At 52.5% G+C, this 22,227-nt stretch overlaps 1 long non-coding RNA gene across 1 annotated transcript; it reads left to right on the plus strand.

Moving 5' to 3' along the window:
- Positions 1-3,460: 3,460 nt before the first annotated feature.
- Positions 3,461-8,426, plus strand: LOC143408666 (uncharacterized). Its single transcript, XR_013092517.1, has 3 exons — positions 3,461-3,534; positions 4,480-4,597; positions 8,346-8,426. It is a non-coding gene; the product is annotated as an uncharacterized LOC143408666 (long non-coding RNA).
- Positions 8,427-22,227: the final 13,801 nt, after the last annotated feature.

Consider the following 22,227-nt stretch of genomic DNA (forward strand, 5'->3'; position numbering starts at 1 on the left):
TCCTCGTAGCTGCGGGGGAGGCGGTGACTGTTGTCCACGCGTTGAACCACTGGCCTGGGAGGATTCCAGGTTTGCCAGGTCACGTTGGTGTCCCCAGGCTCCCCACCTCCTGTTCCAGGCTGATAAACTCCAGGCCAGTGAAACCAACGGGAGGCGGGCAGGAGGAAGGGGCGCCGGGATCGAAAACAGGAACCAGTCACCTGTGCGAATTTCCCGTCCCCTGAGCACGCTTCAGCGCGTGGTGTAGGGTCCCCTGGGAAGGTGGCAAGCATTCTGGCCTAACGCCAGGTCTGGAACCCTGCCCTTGTTCCTGGTCCTGAGTAAGCAAGGGCGAAGCACCTGAGAGGCACCCAGCGTTCTGTGGGAAGGGGCAGAGCCTCACTCAGAATCCCACCTTGGAAGGCCATCCCAGGAGAGGAGTTTCTAGAAACTGTGGATCCTTCTGGGTTTGGGCTATAATACACAAAGACACGCCGTGCACGCCACGATTCCTGTTGTTGAAACCTGAAAGGTCAAATGTAACTCTGGAAAATATTTTAGAAATTCTTTAAAATATATTTCACATTTTAAAAAGGAGATTCATTTGAGAAACAGATAAAAACGTGACAATATTTCATAGGTCATAGGCAATAATAACATATAATTAAAAAAAAATTTTGGTACTGGAGATTAAACCCAGGGGTGCTTAACTACTGAGCCACATCCCAACTCTTTTTATATTTTATTTAGAGTGAGGTCTTGCTAAGTGGCTTAGCAATTTTGCCAAGTTGCTGAAACTGGCTTTGAACTCATGGTCCTCCTGCCTCAGCCTCCCCAGCCTCTGGGAGTATAGGTGTGCACCACCACATTTTTGGCAAGTGTGGAGCACTCAGGTATACCAACGGCATTCACACAGGTACGACGGTAATGAGGAGATGAACCATGTTCACACATAGGTAGGTCAAAAGTGAACTGAATAAACGTATGTCTCCGTGGCTGGCAATCATGTGCACCAGCTGGGTAAGTGGGATCGTCTGGAATAACGTGAGGGACCACCTAGGACTTTGGACAAGATGCTCGAAGACCACGAGAGAGCTCCCTGCCACGGAGAGTCATCTGATGAGAACTTGAGAAGTACGTCATTTACACAGCACAGGGACAAAAGGGACACCTCTTTGTTCATGGAGGAAGCTTCCACATTTTTACACTCACACACACACACACACACACACACACACACAATGCTTATGCACAAAGCAAGGGTCGTGCTGATACACTTCTGAAGACCCCTGGAGTCTTTGTGCGACCTCTACCTCTAGTGTCGGGCTTGGTGCAAAATGAAATTCGCAGCGTAGAGAATCATAAAAACACCACGCTGACAAAGTGCACTTCAGGGGGCGCGCCGGGGCCTGCGCGGAGGCGGCCCTGGCTGCCGAGTCTCTCCGTCCTCGGTGGTTTGAGCTCCTGAGGGCGGTGAAGGGCTGCCTTTCTTCTCTTGGGGCAGAGCTCTCCCCGTGGGGCCTCTGTCTGTGGATGGTGGGTTTGGGGATTTCAGCTTTCAGGGTTTCGACATTCAGGATTCTAATTTTCGGGAATTGTGACCTTCTCTGACTTTGGATCTTGGGAATATGGGTCTCAAAAGGGCATTCGGGAGGCACCGGTTCTCACTTTATGAAGAGGTTTTACAAAGTCAGTGATGGAGCGGAATTGTCACAGCACACCTCGAGGCCATCTTGGGGCCGTAAAGCCTCCCAAAGAGAACAAGCACGGGTCCAGGCAGCCCAGTGCAGGACCTACTTTGTCAGAGGCAGGAGGAGGCGGAGAAGGTGGGGAGGGGTGGCGGGGACCGGAGCTGGGTGGCTTCAGGAGGCACAGCCCCCATCTGTCTGTAGTTCCCTCCTCAGCTCCCGGGGCTGCTGATCTCCAGCACAGTCTGTGACCTTGATCGACGTTTGGGGTGGGTGGGTCTCTTGGGGAGGGTGTGCACACGTGTGCTCACCTGTAGACGCACACTCATACGTGTTTGCACATGCAGACTTTTCATGTGTGTGCATATTCATGTGTGTGCTGGGGGCCAAAGTGCAGGCTCCTCGTGGGTGAATGTGTCCCGTATACACACGTAGGTGTGCACGTGTGTCCCTGTGCAAATGTGTTTTGGTGTAAGATGGAAAACATGAGCTCCACTCTCCAGCGGGGTCCACACAGATTGGGACAGACACAGAGTGTACAGGAGCACATGTCCCAGCTCTGGGAACTTGAGCTACACTGGAAGGAACGGAGAGGGCCCAGGACTCCTCCACCCACCCAGAGCTGAGGGCTTGGTCCATTGCCCCTGGGCCCGGCAGGGGCCACTCCACCCAGCAGCTAGTGACCTTGGTAGTGCGCCTTTCTGAACTTGGATCTGCTTTGGCCTCAGCTGGATTTCAGAAATTGAGCTGTTACCTTTGTCCTTGAGCAATGCTGGGCTTGAAAGATGTATGAGCCTTTAATGGCTCCGGGAAGCAGATGCTGGAGGGAGACTGGCCAGTGGCACCTGGAGGTTCCCGGAGATGAAATGCATCCGATGCTTCCACCAGCCGAGTCTCAGCGCTTCCCACCTGGAGAGTGCCCCGTGACAGGGCTTAGATGAGAACACAGGCGTCAACAGGGCACGGGGCCTACAGGAGCTCGCAGCAGGTCCTGGCAGACGGCATCGTGGGAGCAGGACCCATTTCAGTCTGTGACACCCGTGTTAGCAGATGGGAGCCACCCGCTGGTTTCCTTAGAGACCACCTACCAAGTGACCCCAAAACGGTGGTGCTCAGTGGGGCTCCGTCCCCGTGAGGGAGGCAGCGGAATTCTTCCAGTTCTGGATCAAAGAGCTCCATTATAGGACCCTTTGGTGACCAACCACTGACAGTTTGACTATCCTTCCCGTGTTAGGGAAACGGAACCAGTGATGGTTGAGACTTACAATGCATTCTAGGCATGATCTCTGTATCTAGGGATCATATATAATTTGATATTTATTGTAAGTTGGCTCACCTGGTAATGGAGGCCGAGAAGTCCCAACATCTGTAGGCGGCAAGAGGAGTGGGTAGTGTAGGTAGGACAGCAAAAGTCAGATGGTCCAGCTGGGCTGAGAGGGGAGCTCAGCCTTAAAAGTTCAGTTCAGGCCTTCAACTGATTAGATGAGGCCCCCATTTGGGGAGGTAACTTGACTTAGTCTGCCAATCCAGTTGTTAACTTAATCCAAAACACCCTCACAATCACATTGAGAATATTTGCTCTTCCCATGGCCTAGGTGAGTGGACATATAAAATTGATCATCACACCTACACAGTGGTCCCCAGAAATAGCAGCTCAGCACAGCCACCCTCTGGTGACTAGTACTGCTGATACAATGCCTGGCTTGAGGCACTGCCTGCTCCGGGTTCATCCTGTGACCTAAAGGGACTTCCTTATCCACCGACTGCAGCTGGACGGAAGCCTAAAGTGAAAGGCAAACCACACCTTCCATGGAAGATGAGGACGTCTCTGGCCCTGTAGAAACGGGAAAGCACAGGTGACAGAAATGTAAGGGCACATAGCGCCAGAAAACAAATTGATACAATGTCGTTGCCCTGAGGATCCCAGGGACAAAGTAAGGAGGACAGGGATTTGGAGGTGGTGTCAGGTTGCAGGGAGACACGTCCTGAACTAGACCAGGGGAGGATCCGGGAGAAACAGCAACCAATCCAGGGGAGAAGGAGTCTCCATGGGAAATGGTGAAGGAAACAGGAGGAGGACCTCTCGCAACGGGAGGAAAGCCCGGAGCCAAACCCAGGAAGCTTCCTGATGCTGAGCCCTGGTGGGCGAGGGGCAGGGGAGCCTCAGGCAGGCGTGTGGGGCGGGCGTGGGGGGGGGGCAGTGGGGGGGAGCTCTTCATGGAACACCGTGCGGCAGGTAGAGGTGACAGACGTGCGGACAGTCCCTGTGGGTCTTGAGTAACTTCCTACTGCATGCCCCCTCTTTTAGTACAGACCCCTCGCCCTTTTCCTCGTGGGTATTTCCCCAGATAGCATCCGCCACTTCCTGCCGGGGAGTTCCCTCCTATCTGCCTTCGTAGTGCTCCTTAGTGACAACCAGTGGGAAGAGCCTGTCCCTGCTCACTCCATCCCTGCTTCCTCTCCACAGGGACACCCACCCCTACACTGAGGGGCTCCTCAGCTTGCCTTCTCTCCTCTACCACCAGCAGCTCCCAAGCTGTTTAGCTTTAGAGCCCTTTTACAATCTTAAACATTTTTGGAGACCCTCAAAGAGCCTTAATTTTTGTTAATTATACTAAACAGCTTTTTTTTTTTTCTTCAAAAACCGTATTAGAAAGTAAAATTGAGAAATTAAAAAAATATTCTTTTAAAAGTAACAGTAATAAACCCATTGTATGTTGACATAAATAGCGTGTTTTAATTGAAAAACCCTATATTTTTCAAGACAAAATAGTCTAATAAGAAGAGCAACATTATTTTACATTTTTTCAAGCTTCTTTACTGACTGGCTTCGTGGAAGGCAGCTGGGTCCTCAGGTCATGGTACCTGTCGGAGTTTCTGGAAGAGCGAGAGGGCCGGGGAAGAGAGACAGACGCCGTCTTCGCATTATGGTGAGAACAGCGTCCACCGCAGGAGCCTTCTGGCCAAGCACACAGTGAAGCGGGCAGGGCCTCTCTGAGGTGTGCCGTGGTGGACAGGAGCCTCAGTGCTGGACCAAGGGCCCACATCTGCTCCGGGATCTGCATCCTGGCTGAGCTCCGGGCGAGACCTTCCTGCAGGGTTCTTGTGTCTGTCCAGTTCTTGCTGGTGCCAGCTCGTTCACTGCAGGAAGGGGTGTGGGCACCTCCTTGCTCTCAGCTGTTATTCGGAATCCATGCCTACAGGACAGGCAGGACTGGTGATCTCTCATGCTGGAATTAGTTATCCTTTTGCAAGTTTATATCTCTTAGTGTTACAAAGGGGTTCCAAAAAAAAAAAAAACAGAGAAAGACAGTGGAAACTTAAGGGTGCTGTGGGCTCCTTAGTTGTTGTGGCCACTTTATTTTTTTTTTTATTTTTATTTTTTTACTAAATTTTTTTTATTGGTTGTTCAAAACATTACAAAGCTCTTGACATATCATATTTCATACATCAAGTGGATTATGAACTCCCATTTTTACCCCAAATACAGATTGCAGAATCACATCGGTTACACATCCACATTTTTACATAATGCCCCATTAGTAACTGTTGTATTCTACCTTTCCTATCCTCTACTATCCCCCCTCCCCTCCCCTCCCATCTTCTCTCTCTACTCCATCTACTGTAATTCATTTCTCTCCTTGTTTATTTTCCCATTCCCCTTACAACTTCTTATATGTAATTTTGTATAACATTGAGGGTCTCCCTCCATTTCCATGCAATTTCCCCTTTCTCTCCCTTTCCCTCCCACCTCATGTCTCTGTTTAATGTTAATCTTTTCTTCCTGCTCTTCCTCCCTGCTCTGTTCTTAGTTGCTCTCATTATATCAAAGAAGACATTTGGCATTTGTTTTTTAGGGATTGGCTAGCTTCACTTAGCATAATCTGCTCTAGTGCCATCCATTTCCCTGCAAATTCCATGATTTTGTCATTTTTTAGTGCTGCTTAATACTCCATGGTGTATAAATGCCACATTTTTTTTTATCCATTCATCTATTGAAGGGCATCTGGGTTGGTTTGTTGTGGCCACTTTAATCTCGTTTTAATCTGAGGTATCCATCCACCCTTATTCTTTGGGCATAAAGGAGTCCTGTGTCCTTAGATTATAGGCAAATTCTCAGCAAAATTTCTGGAAGAACACAGGTGGGAGGGGAAGAATCTTCGGCTCCCAACTTCCCCAGAGTGAAGTGTGAGTTCCCTGTTGTGTGTCGTCCCTGCCCCCACGGAGGGGCCCTGGTCCTGGGCCTGTGGAGCTGTGTGGTTTGGTCGTGGGTTCCATGCCTCCTCCGGGCTGTGCCAGGTGCTAGTGAACATACGGCATTTGAAAAATGGATTTGGTAATTTTGTCAATTGTTGGAAGCCCCCTAATTGTCCCTAAGAGAAGACGGCTCAGGGATATTACGGGAGGGACATCCACACAGTGGACACTAACAAGGATAGATCCAAGAAGGCGTTTGGTTTTTATGTGCCAATGAAGACAGATTTCCAAGAAGTAGTGTTGAGCTAAGACGGTGCGGGACAGGGCTCATGGCAGAGTCCCCTAGGTGAACACTGTTGGTGGTGGCAGTGGACATTTGCTGTATTCGAATAATAACCTTGGCAGGTATGAACCAATTACCGAGGGTGGAAACCTAGAGACAGCAGAGTCACATGACCCTGGCCAGGGCAGGAAGGATCTTATATGTACATTGTTTTGATACCATATGGATATGTTATCAATTCAAGCATTAAATATTTTTATTTAAAAAATTTATTAAAATAATAAAAAATATGATCCAGATGGAAAGCAACTCAAATCCTTTTTAGTAAAGCTCCTTCATTTTTCTAGACAGGGAGTAGCCCCCACTGCAAGCTGGGGCAGCCCATGGCTGGGGCTAATGGCTTTTAGTTTTAACAAATGTCAGACTTCAGGACCACACAACTAAGATAAATGCAGAGAAGCAAAGATCAAAGTCCTCCCTATCTGGTTCAGCAAAGCGGACCTCGACTGATCCGTGTTTTGTCTCTTTGGCTTGGCTTTTAGGAGGGGGAGCATGGAAACAAGAGTGGGAATTGTTGGATGGAAGGACGAGTTCCCATGGTCTTCTCTGGAAGGGTTTTGTGTGGTGAGCTCACCTGGGGACGGTATCTGAGTGTGCGGATCATCAGGCTGCACCGGGACCCTGCCATCGAGGGCCCACGAAGGTGGTGCTGCTGAGCTCACTGAGTGCTGCATGGTGGGCTGGGCAGATGCAGGATGGGGTGGGAGACCCCCCACACTCGAGAGGAAAGAAAAGGGCTGAGTAGTGATAAAAAGGGTCATTTTCAAAAACACACAATTCTCATGCTATTAGGTAGTGAACATAGGTCGACGCTTTAGCTTAATTCACGAAGAGGCCAAGGTGGAGAGATTCCTTGACGCACTCCCGGCTCTCCCCCAGGGCTGTGGTGCACCAGTGGCTGGCCAGCGTCTGCACCAGCAAGCGGAAGCAGGGGATAAGGTCCAGGGCAAATTCGGGGTCAGCTCCCTTGACATTCCACCTGCTCAGTCCTTGAGGACCCTGAGCTCAGAGGGGCCAGCCCTTGGCATAATGCCGTGTCCTCGCTGCCTAGAAGGGACTTCTGAATTTTTGAAGAGGGGGCACTGTGTCTTTATTTTGTAAAGTGCCCCAAACTATGTGGCCGCCTGAACGTACCTTATCGTGCCTGGACCAGAATTCCAACATAGCCTCGATTAAAAAAATAAAACCCATCAGGCTGAATGCACTTTGCAACAGTAGTCTACTATTCTTGAATTTTATTTTATGTCAAAGATACTGTCTAGGTTGGTTTCCTATAAAGGTGGTCTTTCTGCTCAGGAGTAGTTTCATCAAATAACCCTGATAATTGGCTCATAATGTCCCTGAATGAGATGTTTGTTCTTAGCTCAGGGAAGCCTGGGGAGCCAGAGAAGCAGAGCTCCCGTCTCAGCTGAACCAACTCGGCACCACTGAGTTCTACGATTGAACATGAGTGATTGCAAATGGGCTCTGTGTTTAGGTTTGAGCTCAAGCAGAACATTCAGTAGGATCTATGGGGTTCCCAGGGAAAATAGCCTTCATTTTTCTTGGGATGTGTGCAAAGCTTAAATTTCAAAGGATTTTGAATTGGGCAAGCGTTCAGTCACTGACCCAAAAGTAGTTTGGAAAAGATAGTGCTTCGTTCCACTGAAGGGTCATCCCTCAATTTAACTGAACAAAGGCTAACACTCAGGTGCTTCTGTTTAAGGGATGGGGGGGACCCTGCAGAGGTGCACGGTGTTCAGACTGTGGATTCATTAGGATGGTCAGGAGCACTGGAGTTCAGTTTTAACTCAAACACTCAATTAAAAATTTTCTTTGAAATTTGTCCTCTCTTGTTTGAACTACAAAATATTTTTGCTGGACCTGTGTGTGTCTAAAGATGAATTACCTCCTTAGGTCCATGCCAGCGATCCCAGCCCAGAGCACCCAGCCACAGGGCACAACCCTGCACCCCAGGGGATCTGGATTCAGTATGCACCAAGGACATGTTCACTTTAACTTCAACATATTCACCAGTATCCTATGAACCTGAGTAATTTGCAGAGTGGACTCTGTGACTCTGTGATTATATATATATATATATATATTTTTTTTTTTCTTCAAATTGATAGATTTTATTTATTTACTAATTTTGGCAGTTTTAGCTCCTCCATGTCTCTGGCCAGGACTTCCTCTGTCTCCCAGGTTGGGGACACCTTTCGCAGGAGTGGCACCTTCATTAGATTGGATAAGCCGGGACTGGCCATGGTGAGTACCAAGTGCCTGTTGAATTTAGGGTTCACCCTTTGTGTCTGAACGTTCTGTGCTCTGACACACGTATGACACTGGTGCCCACTATTTGCAAAGTGTGTGCATCACTCTAAAAATCCTCTCTGCACCCCGCCGTCCTCGCCCCACCCACTGTTCCCCAACTCACTGTTTTATTCACCTTCTCCACAGTCTGCTGTGCCCAGCGTGCTGTACGGTGGACTCCTGTAGCCCTTCCAGATCAGCCTCTGCCCCTGGCCGTGGGCACTTGGACTTCTCCTGGCTGGACAGCTCATTTCTTATTATCACTGATAACAGTCCTTCGTCTGCTTGTCCCCCAGTCCAACCATGGCCTGTTAAAGGACATCTTGGTGGCTTCCACACTTCCACCCAATATGAATAAGGCTGCTGTAAAAAGACTCGTGCGCAGCTTCTCGTGGGCGAAGGTGTCCGGCTCCTCTGGGTGTACGTGCGCACGCCTGCGCACACACACACACTGTGATCTTTCTGGAAGAGAAAAAGGTGAAGTAAGGTCTTGGAAATGACTTCTGGATTGCCATGAACTGTGATGTGCATAGAGAATGCAAGTTGGGAGTGAGCTTACTGCTTGCAGAATACTCGGGTCGGAGCATCTGGGATGGGCAGAGACGATCACAAGGCCCCGAATGGAGGCCGTGCTGGGCCAGCCCTGTGTCTGCTGGTCATCAGAGGGCAGTGTCAGGATCCTCCCTTGGGCTGCTACCTTAGGCGCTGACCTGGAGTCAAACACCTCCCACGTCTGACTGGCTCTGAGGCAGCCCGCTGAGGGGGACCCGGGCCGTCCCCCAGCCCTTGTGCGCCAATTTGTAAGAGGCGAAATTTCTAAGGATGCAAGCCAGACACTGACCACAGGCTTTGCCTTCATGAGAACCTCCTGCCATCACCGAGGGGCCGGTCTTCAAGCCAGTGTGTGCTCTGCAAGCCTCACTCCCCTTCTGCTGGCTGGGTGGCCTGTCATGAGTTGTGAAAGCAGAGTCACCTCTGTCACTTCTGTGACTGTTGGCCAGATACCCTGAGGTCTGCACAACCAAAGCTGGTGGATTTCCACCCACACTCATCTACCTCCTGGGCTTGTGCTTCCTCCTCTTCTGGAAGATTCTTTCCACACAGTTCATACTCCTTCCCTGTGAATCACTAATCACTTTTGTCTAGTTTCAGGAATACATAATAATATTTCTTTAGGTTAAGATATTAATGTTACTTGGCTTACAAGTTTATATTCTCTGCTTTCATACAGGTAGCATGAAATAATATTTAAAAAATATCACCTGATTTATTTATTTACTTTTACTTTTTTTTATTTGTAGGTGGACACAGTATCTTTATTTTATTTATTTGTTTTTATGTGGTGCTGAGGATCGAACCCAGTGCCTCACACGTGCTAGGTGGGCCTCTACTGCTGAGCCCCAACCCCAGCCCCAGCCCCTGATTTGTTTTTTATTCTCAAAACTTTCTGTGAATGCAGAGGCATTTATTTCTCCCATCCAAGTGCAGCAATAACAGAGCACAGAAGTTGGTGCCCAGCTGATACTTTAAATATCGAGGGCATTTAAGGTGCACAGTGGATACAATGACCTCAGAGCAGGGCTGTCTCCAAGCTGGTGATAAACTGATAAATAAATGGGGGAGAAGAGAGGCCTCTGACAGGTGAAAGGAGTAGAAGTGTTTCAGTAGCAGAGATTATTGTATTGCAATCATCACGGTGAATATTAGTTTAAGAAAAGACACGGGTGGATGCTAAATCCCGTGTGGTGTGTGTGACGAGAAAGAAGACATTTACATGGTGTTAATATAGACCACTATTTGAAGGAGAGGGAGCTGAGTTTCGGCCAGGAAGAAGCTAGATAATACCTTTACTGCATGGTCCAAATGGACATCCTAATCGAGAGGTAGATGGACTCCTGATGCCTCTGGATATAATTTCCTAAGAAGGATACAACATGTCTCATGATGTATTTAGCTGGGAAATTCACCTTGAATCTAGCCACTGGGTAACATCAGTCAAACTCGAATCGGTTGGCAGTCTATAAAGTAATGGGCCAATATTCTGCCAAATATAGTGGACAACAAGAGACATTGGGAGCAATTTTTAAAGAAGACCAAAATGAGACTAAAAGAGCAGGGTGCGGTGGCACATGCCTGAAATTCCAACAACTCAGGAGGCTGAGGCAGGAGGACTGCAAGTCCTAGGCCAGCCTCAGCAATGCATTGAGACCCTGTCTCAAAACAAGAAGTGAAGAGGGCTGGGGATGCAGCTCGGAGGTAGCCGTGTGCTTTCCTAGCATGCACGAGCTCTGGGTCTGATTCTTGGTGTGGGTGAGAGGGAGGGAGGGACACTAAAAAGACATGACAAGTGAATGCCACGTCTCATCCTGGAGGGGACCCGTATTGACAGGGAAATCCTTAGACACCCGTGGGAATAACCCATGAACGTGGGGCTAGAGATTGGACGGAAGTATTGTATTCATGTGGGATTTTCTGAATTTGATCTCTTTATTATGGATCTTTAGGGGATTATCTGGTTTTAAGAAACTACTACCTAGAGGGGCGTGGGTGGCCCATGCCTGTGATCCCAGCAGTTCAAAGCCAGCCTAGCAGTGGTGAGGTGCTAAGCACTCAGTGAGACCCTGTCTCTAAAGAAAACACAAAATAGGGCTGGGGGTGTGGTGGCTCAGTGGTCAAGTGCCCCTGAGTTCAACCCCTGGTACCACCTCCCCCGCCCCCAATGAAGTCCCTTCTGAAGTATTAAGATAAAGAGACACAAGTTCTGAAAGGACGTTGATGCCTGTCACCGTGATGGACGTACTGCTCTCAGTGGCTGTGTGCATGTAGACCCTACATGACAACTTGTTAAACTGTGTGAACAGTTCTTGAAATCTGGTGGACCAGGTGGGGTTTCTTTAGTAAGAACAAAACCACTTCAAGAAACCCACTTAAAAAACCGACCTATAAGAACAATGACAGCGCCAAGGCCGGGCTTTTGCTCAGGGAGCGCTGCCCGTGAGGGACGGGGTACCCTTCCTTCAGCATCGGGACGGCCTTCCAGGCAGGGTTGAAGAGCGCGGCCACTGCAGCCTCCCGCCCTGGAAAGGAGGCTGCAAGGAGGCTGCCGTGTGCACCTTCCAGAGGGGTCTCAGGAGGCAGTGTCCCCTGCAGAGTTTCCAGAATTCTCCACAGAGCAGAGAGGGTGCAGGAAATGATGTAGGAAACTTTTCCCACCCAGTTGGCCAGTGAGCTGGAAGCAAGGGGGTCCCCAGCGGGCCTTCCTGGCCCCGGCTGGGCTGAAACCCTGGGCAGAGAGAGTCCCCAGGACGCCTGGGAACAGCGCCTTGCACTTGCCCACCCAGAGCTGGGAGCGTGCTCTCAACAGCACCCACTGTAGGTGTGGACTGGTGGCTGGCGGGGGAGAGGCCGGGGTGGCCTGCTCTCGGTCAATGCGTGTCCAGCATTCCTGCCACCCTTCAACGTTGGCATGGATTCTCCCTGGTTTGCTGGGTCTTCTTCTTCACTGGGGAAGTCCTCAAGAAGCTCCTGGGCTCCCCACCCATGTTCTGAGGTGGACGCGAGTCACTAGTCACACCCAACCCCAAGCCTGTCCTACCTCCAGGGAGGTAGCTGCTCGCCCCTAGGGTGGACAGGGGGCAGGCTGGGCTCGGAGGGCAGGGGGCGCCTGAGTGGTGGCTCACGGACGGCTTCATCCCCTTTGAGGTGTGGGGCTGGTGGGGTCAGCTCCCGGCAGTCCCTGGGCCTGGGTGGGTGGGTCACGCTGCCCCAGAGCCTTCAGAACGAGGGTCCTGGGAGGGAAGGAGGGAGGGAGGCGGCCTCTGCGGTGTCACCGGGGACGTCTTGCCATGGAGGACCGACCCTCCCAGCCACAGGGAGCCTGGAGGGAACTGTGACAAGGACCATCACCCCAAGGCTCGTTGGTGATAAATCCAGGAAGAGCACAAGCTGCAAACTCGTCTTCAAAGCTCAGTTTGACGATATTAAATGAAAGTGGTTGAGGAGGAAGGTGGAGAGTTTGCGCGGAAGAATTTTCGGGTCTTATTTTTTTGGAAGTTTATTTTCCCGACTAATTTACTTAACAGCTATTTACCCATCTCTGTGATGTCCCTGTCCCTCTTGCGGCCAGCCCTTCGTTCTCCTGGGGAGACAGCTGACATTGAACATGGTAAGAGGCGAGAGTCCCAGGGGGAGACCAGGGCTGGGGAAGAGGCTCGGGCCCTTGGGACAGACGGTGGCCCAGGGCGGGAGGCAGCACTCACGGGGTGGTGGGGAGTGTCCCAGGGCTGCGGAAACAAAGCTCCCCATACTGGCCATCTTAGCAAGTGGACTGGCACAGCTCTGGAGCCAAGTGAGCAGGGCTGGCCTCTCTGGGGACCTCAGGGAGGGTCCCTGCCGTCCGTGGCCTGTGGCCCCCCATCTGCCTCCATGGCCAGCCCCCCGCCCCCGTGTGTACTCTCTTCTTTATGTAAGGACACTGGTCATCCAGGACGATTTCATCTCAAGAGGCCTCACTGATGACATCTGCAAAGCACTTCAGATAAGGCACATAGATGTGATCTAAGGGGCCATGGTTACCCCAGGGGGTTAGGACGGACCTCAGAGAACGAGAGCGGGGAGGGGCGTAGGGAGCTGAGGGAGCCGCATGCTCTCTGGGGTGGACACGTCCCAGGTGAAGGGGCGGCTGGAACACAGGCCCTGGGACAGAGCAGTGAGGCTGGGGGGCAGACGTGGTGGGAGAGGACATGTCTTCTCACATAACTGTCACTAGAGGTCTTGTTCAACATTAGAAACTTTGTCATGTTGTCACGGTTTCTCATTATTATTACTATATTGAGTGTGGTTTGGCCATTACTGCTGTGAACGCACTTTTTGTACATTTTCTCCATTTCCCTTTTAACGTTTTTTCTTATTTCAGGTGGAACACAAACATACTATTCAAAGATTATAAAATAATATGATAAAATGTCATATAAATCATATTATTATTATTATTTTGGTCCTGGGGATTGAACTCAGGGGCACTTGACCACTGAGCCACATCCCCAGCCCTATTTTGTATTTTATTCAGACACAGGGTCTCACCGAGTTGCTTAGCACCTCACTAAGTTTCTGAGGCTGACTTTGAACTTGTGATCCTCCTGCCTCAGTCCCCCAAGCTGCTGGGATTACAGGTGTGTTCCACTGCACCTGGCTTCAATAGTCGTTTTTAGCCGGGGTGGTGGTGCAGTCCTGTAATCCCAGCGGCTCAGGAGGCTGAGGCAGGAGGATAGTGAGTTCAAAGCCAGCCTCAGCAAGAGCGAGGTGCTAAGCAACTCAAGGAGAACCTGTGTCTAAATAAAATACAAAACAGGGCTGGGGATATGGCTCAGTGGCCAAGTGCCCCTGAGTTCAATCCCCAGTGACCCCCGCCCCCCGGAAAAGTCATTTTTAATGACTGCACAGTAGTCCAACAAATAGAAGTTCCACATACTGTACCATCTGGTTATTTCTACATGTTTTATTTAATAAAAACTTTTGAGCTATAATGTTTTCTTTTTTTTTCTAACCTCAGCTATTGGTATTTTGCCCTGGATTGAGTTGTTTCCAAAAATATATATGTTCAAGTCCTAACCCTGGGTGCATGTGAATGGGGTCCTCCTTGGAAATAGGGTCTTTGCGGATGTAATCAAGTTGAGATGGGGTCATGGCCTAATCCAATAGGACCAGTGTCCTTATCAGGAGACGAAAGTGTCATGTGGAGACAGACATACAGGGGTCTGTGTGACGCCGGAGCTGAGACAGAAGGTGTTCAAACTGAGGCCAAGGACTGCCCTGGGTTGATGGCCTCCACCAGCAGCTGGAACAGGTGAGGCAGGTGCTTCCCAGCGAGGGAGCCAGCACCACCCACACCTTGACTTTGCACCTCTGGCCTCCAGAACTGTGAGGCAATAAGTTCCTGTTGTCTAAAGCCATGGCGGTCCTGGGGGACCAGCCAGGTACCAGGTGAACGCCGTGGGCCCGAGGTAGAGCTGGCCCTGAGGAGATGGGCTTCAGCTGGTGTGTAGATGGCCCTCAGTGGGCTTGGTGTCCCCCAGCCTGGCCCACGCACTCCGCAGAAGACTGGAGTCCAAAGGCGCCAGCCCTGCAGTCCGCACCTGCCACCCGTCCCTCTCCACGTTTCTCTGTGTCCTCTGCACTCAGGGTTGGTATCCGGCCCCTGCTCAGAGGCGGGCAGCAGCGCAGGAGACCTTGATTAGCCCTCAGGTGGCAGGAGCCACGTGTGACTCTTGCCTCTGGGATGCCATCCTGCTCCCCACACCGCAGCCCAGGGGCGTGGGCAAGCGTGCAGTGGGCCCCGCAGGTGCAGGAGCGTTGCCCACGACGTCCTGCCTTTCGGCCGGCTTGTGTCTGAGGGGCAGCATCACCTCGTCACAGTGTGGCTGGCGCCTCGGTCTTGCTCACCCGCTGGCTCAGGGCTTCGCTGTCTTCAAAGCTGTTCTTGGGGGGCACAAAAACGTTTTTCTTCCCCGACTCCCACACCATTTGGGGCAGTTCTCCCCAGGACTAAATCTGGAGCTCAGCTGAAGGTCTTGGCCTTTGAGAAATTAGGTCCTCTCCTAACACCAGGGGCTGAGGGCAGGGAGAGGGGCTGGGGGTGAAGGCTGAGGGCAGTGGGCTGGCCTCTCTCTAGGGAGGACATTGGCCCAGATCACTGACGAGGCTTCTCTCCATCACCTTGGAACTGGCACTAGGGTTCATCTTTTACACGCACACAGGCCGGCATGCAGAATGGGCGAGGGAGCCCCTGGCTGGGCGGGGCCTTGGCAACCCTGCTCACTAGCATGGGTACCCAGCCTCAGTGCCACCCACACTCACCCAGCCCTCCCTCGCTGGTGAGGGAGAGAAGGCTGTACTGAGGTGGCTCGTGAGAGCACCTGGCAGGCCGCCGTCACCATATCCTTGAGTGGAGTTGGAATGGGCTGTGCAGACTGGACGGGGGCTGTGCTTCCGTGAGAGCGGGAGCGCCAGCAGGAATCCAATCTCCCGATTCCCAGACCAGTGCTTTGTCCCTGTCCCCCACTTGGGGTTCAAGGCCACCTCTCATGGCACTAATAACAATAGATGCTATTATTGACATGATTCCCTAGTAAGTGGACATGCCTGTCCAGCTGGGTGGCTGGACCTGGCTTTGCCCCCTTGGGTCCATTCAGTCTCTTTTGTAGCAGAGGCAGGTGGGAGGTGGATGGGCCACTCAGGGGGTCCCCTGTGGGTTCCTGGGGTGGTGTGTCCCAGGTTGCTGGTTCCGTGGTCCTGCTGGAGGGAACCCAGCACATGACACACCATCTGCGGAGGGGCCGTGGGTGGATCCTGGGGAGGCGGGGGTGGCAGGCGGGGGTGGCGGGCGGTGGATGGAAGAGAGGAGGGTGGTGGGAGGAAGGACCAGCCCTCTGGAAGAGGAGCAGGTGTGGGAGCTGGGGGAAGTGCCGGGGCTTGGAGTCCTCTAGGGGCTCCCCAGAGCATGGCCGAGTGCCTTGCTGGGTGGCCAGACGGCCTGGACCTCCTTCTACAGGGTCTTCCCTTGCCCAGCTGGGCTCAGCTTCCTGGGCAGAGACCGCGCTCTCTGTAGCTTCAGCTTCACATCAGGCAGCTGGTGAATGCTCCCAGGAGACGTAGAAGGGGTCCTGAGGTAGGCCCCTCGGTCCCCAGTCTGACTTCCTTCCTGCCAGCTCGGCAGGTGGCACAGGCCTGCTGTCCCCAGCCTCCCCTCCTCCCCCCTTGCAGCTGAGGCCAGGTCACCCCCGCCCCCACCCCAGGGGCACCTGGCCCAGGTCTCCTGTTTGCACCCAGGCCTGTTTATTGGGACGCCAGGGCTGCTGAGGGGTGGCAGAGCAGCTCGGAGGGACCCAGGGACTGCTGCCATCTCCCTTCCCTTCCGCCAGCCCGGCTTTCCTGGGTCCCCAGCGGCTGGCTCGCTGGTCCTGGGAGGACTGTCCTCCCTGCTGTTAATGCATAGCTGATAAAGACAAGACTTTCCTGTGAGGTTCCTTGCACAACGGATCATGGCTATGCAGGGACAGGGACCAGGAGCAGGTGGGCCACTGGGACTCCTATACCCACAGGGCCACGTCCAACTCGCCTGGATTTCCCTGCAGGATCCCAAGTCAGGAACAAGTCAAAGCTGCTACTCTTGCCCAGAGCACGCCATTGTCCCCTGACCACCTCAGCCGGCCAGATTGCCCACACTGCTGCTGAGCATCGGCCTGCGCTCAGAGGAGCCGAGCAAGGCAGGGTGGTCCTGTTCCTGTCCTGGCGTGCTGGCAGTGGCCCAGTGGCCTGAGCGCCTGGGGAAGATCTGGAGGCAACTAACAGGGGTGCTCTTTCCCTCTGGGGTGTGGAGGGTGGATTTTGTTGGCTCCATACTGCCCATCCAGGGGTTCGGTTGGCCTCGAGGTCTGGTTTCCGCTTGGGGTGTGGATATTCAGGGTGGGGTGGTCTCTGCAGGGTGCTGTGAATTCCCCGCTTCCGCTGGAGGCAAGAGGAGAGCAGCTGTCCACTGCAGGAAGTGGGGTCTGGGCTGGCAGGGCAGGATGTCGCTGGGCAGTTGCTTGTCTTTGATGTTGGGGCTGTCCCCTCCCCCTCCTCGACCACTGGACAGCTGGGCAGGCCGAGAGGGAGGTACTCGGCACGTGCGTCATTTTCCAGGAAAGCAGTGGCCACCAAAGGTCACCCCATGGATTCTGAGTGGGGGCCCAGGGGCTCTGGAGCTCCTTCTGTGTGGTGTCTGCTCTGAGACCTGGGACTGGGCCCCGTGCCTCATCTCTAGACCTGGTGGGCATCTCTCGGATACCAGCCAGGTGGTCCTTAAGCTAGAGTCCCACCTTAGGGCCATGCTAACCACTTCACCACCAAGAGGGAAGGTGGCTGGGGAACTGGTGACCAGGAGAGAAGGGGGGAAATAAATGTCCCACCTGCACGTGTTAACAGGGGAGGACAGAGGAGCCTGACCCATCACAGGCACTAGGAAGTCTTGCAAAAGATGGTAATTATTCTTCTAAAATTAAAGTCATTAACAAATAACATCTATCTTTTTTGTTGTGAGAGATTAGATGTTTACTGTAGAAAATCTAGAAATGGCGGAGAAGGACAAGGAAAAGCTGAGCTCATCTTACGTTGCACCTTGTGAGCTGAGGGCGTCACACACGCAGGGGCACTCAGCATATGCACACTGGATTCACACCACCCTGCAGACACAGCACACGCCCCTCTTATCTCCACTCAAAATCCCACACTGAGCATTCGTCCATGTCTTTGAAAACATAAATTATAACACTACCCACGGTTCCCGGGAAGGGCTGAATAATCTGTTTCATTCCTTACAACAGGCTGTATACAATTTAGTGTAGACAAATTAAAGCAAGTTTGTCTCAGGACAAAGTAAGAGAAGTGCCACTCTGGGCCTCTATTCCCCATCTGGCGGGTGGGAGGGCCGGCCTTCTCTTGGGTGGCTGGTGTGGGAAAGGCCTTGTGATTCACCTGTGAAGGGCTGCAGCTCAGAAGTTTTGCACAACTGTCCCTAATTGTCATAATTTGCTCATTTGGGGCCATTAGTGCTCTGAAAGCCACCTGGAGAGGAAGGACAGGAGGAGATCATCTGGGAGTCGGGCTTTGGTTCTGTCCTGAGCTGGTGGGTGGAGGTCCAGGAGGCCGGTGGTGAAGGATCCGCCAGTGACATTCCGTCCCCTGTGGGCTGTGACAACCGTTGATACTGGTGACACCGAGGGTGGGAAGGATGGTGTCACAGGGCTGGGATGGGTGACTGGGTCTTTCATCTCTGCTTTCTTTTGTTCCCTGATTTTAATCTTCTAGAATAACTAGATGGTTTACCAAGATCGTCCTCTGAGGCCTCTTAGAAGCCACAGGAACTTGGTGTCCTTGGAGTCCTCACAGTGGTCAGCAGCCACGGCTCCTGCTTTGGGTTTCTCAGGGAGGAGAGGCTTCCCGGGGTGAACGTGACCGCGGGACTGACACGTGCGTGCCACAGTTTGAGGAAACGTAGCTTCACGTCACCTGTGGAGGGACGGTGACCCTAGCTGCGGTCCCCCCTGGTGTCGGGACACATGGCTGGGCATAGTGCGCTCTCCAGGTCAGAGGAAAGGTAGAATGTCTACAGGGGCACGGTCCTGGGGCAGCCATGCCTGTGGGAGCAGTGTCTATGGCGGCAGTCCTCCGTGGAAATTCTCCACGGGCTCTTCTGTTTTCCAGAACATTCCATGTTTTGCGGGTTGCCCGGTGGCAGTTTTAGAAGTACCAGAGACCTGTGAGGGTGGTGACAATGACCGGGGGGGCTTCATTCCTCGTTTGCCTTGCTCCCTGGGCCTGGCTTTGACTGTTCCTCTTTAGGAGTGTGCGGGGGCAGCGGGTGATGGGAGAGGGTGGGTTTGGCCCATCCCTGGGTCAACGTCTCGTTCAGACCTTGCCTGAGGGCAGACTTGAATCGGGGGTAGCTGGAGTTCCTGGGGAGGTAGGGTCCTGACTGATGGAGGCGTGGTGAGGGTCCAGGGACTACAGAAGACAAGCAAGGGCATGTCCCACACAGGTTCCAGGGCACATGGTAATGGCCCATTCCAAGGCCAGGAGGACCCCCTGCATTCACTGTCAGACTTTGAAGAAATTGGGGCGGTTCTTGAACCTGGCTTGACACAGAGCCAGGGTGTATGGAGGGCACTGCACACCCCCTTCTCCACAGGCCGAGTGCTCACCCTGCTGTCCCTGTAGCACAGGTCTCATTGCAGATGTCCAGCTGAGTGCTCTGGCCAGCTCTGGTCAGGCCTTGACGCACTGACCTCTGTTTCACTTCTCTTGTCTAGGCTTTGAAAACATGGACAGGCCTGACTTCATCTTACTGAAATATCTCATCTGAGATGTTGGGTGCCCCCAAGTTCCTTTACCTCTGAAACTGTGGACTCATTAAAAGTGGGAGCATGCTTTCGCAGGACTTACCTGACAATCCATGGAGGAGTTCAGCAAGAATGTTCTTGAATGTCACTGTAGACTTTTCCATTTCACCTTGTTGGTTTTTGGACTATGTTTCAGTGCAGGCACGTTGCACAGGGCGTGCATTACAGCAGGCACGAGTGGAAAAGGTGTTGCTATGGATAGAGCTGCGCTAGACCAGGTCCCCAACTCCAGCCCACGGGCCAAATCCAGTCGCCCCTTGATGTGTGCAGCCCACAAGCTAATAATGGTTTTTATGTGTTTAAACAAAATGCTTGGGGGGAAAAATCAAAAGAAGAGCAATATTTTGTGACACATGAAAACTGGGTGAGAAGTAAATTTCAGCATCATGCACAGCTTCACTGGAATGCGCACACGCACGCCTGCTTTGTGCACGTCCCCTGTGGCTGGTTTTGGGTACCACAACAGCAGACCTGAGTGCTGCAGGGAAGACCAAGCAGTCTGCAGACCAAACACACCTCCCGTTGGCCCTTGTGGGAAGGGTCGCCAGCCTCTGCACTAGGCCTCCGGCCGTGTCCCTGGCTGTGGTCCCTGGCCACATTTCTTTTTACCCATTCCCCTCTGTGAAGGGCCGTATTTTAAAGCTCGGTACACTTCACTTCATGTTGGATGAAATGCCCACAGATGGGCTTTGCCTGGGGTTGGGTGGGGGGCAGGAGGAGCGGGGGTGCATCTGAGGCCTGCAGCCCGGAGAACTCAGAGCTGCTCCAGAGTTGGGTTGGGGCAGGGCCACGTTCCAGGGCAGCCAAGCTGGTCCCTTTAGCTCGTAGCATCTCTGTTTTGCTGTCACCCAGGGGTTACAGGGTCTTCCCGTGTTCATAACCATGCTAATGCACACTCTTCCCCCGCTTCCCTCCCCAGGAAATCTCAGCCCGCAGAATGCTGGTTTCTCTCCGTCGCTCCTGGGAGAGGGGCTGCCCTGGCCATTGTCCATTATGACCAGTCCAAGTCTTTTTAGATATGTTCACAGGAAAAAAAGTCCTCACTGGAAATGGGGAAGCGTTCGGTAGAGCCGTGTTGGCCACAGGTGTTGGAGCATTGGATGTTGCTCCAAACCACGGTGGAGGTGAATGATTAGAGCCCTGTACCACCAGGGCACCCGGCATTTGAACTTGCTTGTCTCTTATCTGATCCGCTGCTCTGCTGCTTTCTGCAGGGAGATTTAGGTCCCAAGGAACCCTGGTTATCTCAAGGTCTGAATGCACCACCAGCCAAAATACCTCTTACTGAATAGGATTTTTTTTTTTTTTTCTCCCACTGAACAAGCTCCGGAGAACCCAGGTTAGAGAGTACCCATGAGTTTAGGCAACTAGTTAGTCTATCCAAGAGGAACCTCGTAAACCCAGAGAGACAGAGGCCCACAGCAGGAAGTAGCTGATTCCAGATGCTGGAGGAAATGAAATGGCCAGATTCTGCCTGTGATCTGCCCATGGACACTGCAGCTGGACAGCGAGTGGGGACCTCAGAGTGCTGCGTGAGCTGAGGAGCGGTCCTGGTGAGTCAATCCCCACTTGGAGGAGATGGAAAATTTTACCCTGGAGGGAACATGTACTTAGTAATGTCCACGGGACTTCACCAGCCCAGAAACCCTCCGGGTTTCTAAGAAAACTTTGCTTACTAATATGAAGGAGGGACTGGAGCTTGAGGATGTGAACTTTCCAGAAAGCAAAAACCACAGAGTGGGCAGAGCCCTGCTTCTCCTCCGCGTGCGGATCGCTGGCTGCTCTGCGGTTCTTCCCAGGCTGGCACGTCCTGTCCACTGGGGTCCAAGAAGCGGAGGTCCCTGGGTATTTCTGACTCTGCTGGAAGTTTCTGTTTTCTTGGAAAACATGCCTGTGATCTAGTGGACCAGACACCTCTGCTCTCCAACCAGGGCCCACTGGGTGCTCAGGGTGCTGTTGACGACCCGTCCAGATGGCTGCCATGTGTGTGGGGCCCCAGCCCCCGTCTGCAGACATGGGCACCATTATCGGGATTGCTTGAAAAGGCTGAGATAACTGTCTAGTATTTCTCCCTTTACTAAAAGTATTTTAAACTGTGAAACAATAATATTGGAGGAATAAATTTTAAAAAATCAAACCACCACTCTGATATGCTTATTTTTAATTTCAAAATATCAATAAATAAAGTTCCAACTCTCTCCATCATGGCACACACGAGCTTTTGAATGTGAATGGCCTCAAAGACGAGTAAAGTCAACAGTCCTTTCTGAATCCAGTGGCACCAAAGTCATACGTGTCCCTAACCCTGGGGTCCCCACTAGGAGTTTCCTCTTGTCTCCAGGGGACAGGGTTGGAGCAAGGCATGGTCCCTGGAGGCCCTTCTGGGGTCAGTCACTGACAGGGGAGCAATGTCCCAGCTCCAGGCAAACCAACCGGGACCCCTTCCCTGGGATGCTCAGCTCCGCCCTGGCCTCCTCCTGTCCACCCTGCCCCCCCATCCACCTGCTCTGGACCCTCAGGCGGGTGACGAGCAGCTGCCCTGTCTGTCCTCCAGGGTCTCCTGAAGTCGGCCTGCACCCGCCTCCCTCCCTGTGCACCGCGGGGCCGTCACTCTGAAGGGAAGACTTCAGAGTTGCAGAGTGGCTGGGGAGGATGGCAGGGGAGGGCGGGGGCCGTGTGCATGGGCACGAGACGTGGGTGAGTAGGTGGAAGAGTGATGGCGTGTGCGGGTTTGTGTGTGCACAGGTGTGTGTGACTGTGTAGGCTCACGTGTGAGCACATGTGTGTGAGC

Source organism: Callospermophilus lateralis, chromosome 10, assembly GCF_048772815.1.
Source record: "Callospermophilus lateralis isolate mCalLat2 chromosome 10, mCalLat2.hap1, whole genome shotgun sequence".
Taxonomy (NCBI): domain Eukaryota; kingdom Metazoa; phylum Chordata; class Mammalia; order Rodentia; family Sciuridae; genus Callospermophilus; species Callospermophilus lateralis.